This window comes from Otolemur garnettii, unplaced genomic scaffold (genome assembly GCF_000181295.1).
Source record: "Otolemur garnettii isolate 467f Iridium unplaced genomic scaffold, OtoGar3 scaffold00003, whole genome shotgun sequence".
Classification (NCBI taxonomy): Eukaryota; Metazoa; Chordata; class Mammalia; order Primates; family Galagidae; genus Otolemur; species Otolemur garnettii.
In genome coordinates this window covers 30,135,831-30,137,994 of record NW_003852398.1, presented here as the reverse complement: position 1 = coordinate 30,137,994, position 2,164 = coordinate 30,135,831, and the positions used below count along the sequence as shown (strand labels likewise).

Here is a 2,164-nt window from a genome sequence, read left to right as displayed (position 1 = left end):
TTGAGTTCTCTATAGATCCTAGTTACCAAGCTTTTGTCTGATTCAAAATATGCAATATCCTTTCCCATTGTGTAGGTTGTCTATTTGCTTTGGTTGTTGTCTCCTTAGCTGTACAGAAGCTTTTCAGTTTAATTAAGTCCCATTTGTTTATTTTTGTTGTTGTCGTAATTGCCACGACAGTCTTCTTCATGAAGTCTTTCCCCAGGCCAATATCTTCCATTGTTTTTCCTATACTTTTTTTGAGGATTTTTATTGTTTCATGCCTTAAATTTAAGTCCCTTATCCATCTTGAATTAATTTTTGTGAGTGGGGAAAGATGTGGGTCTAGTTTCAGTCATTTATATGTGGATATCTGGTTCTCCCAGCACCATTTATTGAATAGGGGGGGTCTTTCCCTCAAGGTATGTTCTTGTTTCGTTTATGGAAGACTAGGTGGTTGTAAGATGTTAGTTTCATTTCCTGGTTTTCTATTCGATTCCAAATGTCTATGTCTCTATTTTTGTGCCAGCACCATGCCATCCTGACCACTATGGCTTTGAAGTACAGCCTAAAATCTGGTATGGTGATGCCCCCAGCTTTGTTTTTATTACTAAGAATTGCCTTAGTTATACAGGGTGTTTTTGGTTCCATACAAAACGCAGAATCATTTTTTCCAAATCTTGAAAGTATGATTTTGGTATATTAATAGGGATGGCATTGAATAGAGAGATTGTTCTGGGAATTACAGACATTTTAGCAATGTTGATTCTTCCCAGCCAAGAGCATGGTATGTTCTTCCATTTGTTAATATCCTCTGCTATTTCTTTTCTTAGGATTTCATAATTTTCTTTATAGAGGTCCTTCACCTCCTTTGTTAGGTATATTCCTAGGTATTTCATTTTCTCTAAAGCTATGGTGAAGGGAGTTGTGTCCTTAATTAGCCTCTTATCTTGGCTGTTATTCTGTTATTGGCTATACAAAGGCAAATGACTTGTGGACACTGATTTTATATCTCATGAATCATTTTTATTCAAACTCTGAGCCTGCATTTTTCTTTGGCTTTTGTGTCTTCATTATCACTAGAACTTTTTGAGTCCTTTAACAGTTCTCTACAATGAATTACATTCTGCCTAAATTATCTGAGAGACAACATATTTAAAATCTATATATAATGTTGTGGCTGGGGCAGAAAAAGGGGATGGAAAGAAAGCCTCAGATATGTGAAAGCTATGGGTACTATTCTTGGATTGGGTAGTAGATTTATAGATCTTTACTATTTATCAATTTTAAAAAGACAGAGCCAGGCACAGACCAATGATAATATATCATCAACCACAAATTATAATTAACTCAATTCTGTCAATTTGAAGTCTGAAAAGGAAAGGGGGAAAGAAACAATACAGAGTATTCCATAATGTGAGAGACACAGAAAGCATTTAGATATAAAGGTCTCTCCTTATTGTCTTAAAGATAATTTGGGGAAAATATCTAGACATTTACAATTAGCATTTTATATATAATTGAATAACTACAGATAAATTAAAGATAATTGATAAATGAAATAAAATGATAAATCATTTTTTCTTCCTATGAATTTTTTTTTTTTTGTGACACTGTCTCACTTTGTCACCTTCAATAGAAGGCCATGGCATCACAGTTCATAGCAACCTCAAACTCTTGGACTCAAGTGATTCTCTTGCCTCACCCTCCCAAGTAGCTGGGACGACAGGCACCTGCCACAATGCCCAGCTATTTTTAGAGACAGGGTCTCATTCTAGCTCAGGTTGGTCTCAAGCTCATGAGCTCAGGCGATCCACCTGCCTTGGCCTCCCATACTGCTGGGATACAGGTGTGAGCCACCATACCCAGCCTTCCTATAATTCTTATACCCAACCATTCTCTTTCCCTCCAAAACTATTTTTGATTAATATAGCTGGCAAAGACACTAAACAGAGAAGATAAAGTTTAAAAAAAAAAAAAAAACAACAATGACAACTGCAACAAAAGACAGCTGGGCATTGTGGCAGGCACCTGCGGTCCTAGCTGCTTGGGAGGCTGAGGCAAAAGAGTAGCTTAAACCTAAGACTTTGAGGTTGCTTGAGCTGTGAAGCCACAGCACTCTACCAAGTGTAACATAATGAAACTCTGTCTCAAAAAAACAAACAAATAAATAAAAATAAAAATA

At 36.3% G+C, this 2,164-nt stretch overlaps 1 protein-coding gene across 1 annotated transcript in view; it reads right to left on the bottom strand.

Annotated features, from left to right (window-relative positions):
- Positions 1 to 2,164, bottom strand: part of LARS (leucyl-tRNA synthetase) — a 53,530-nt gene that overhangs the window by 8,477 nt on the left and 42,889 nt on the right. The window lies entirely within an intron of this gene.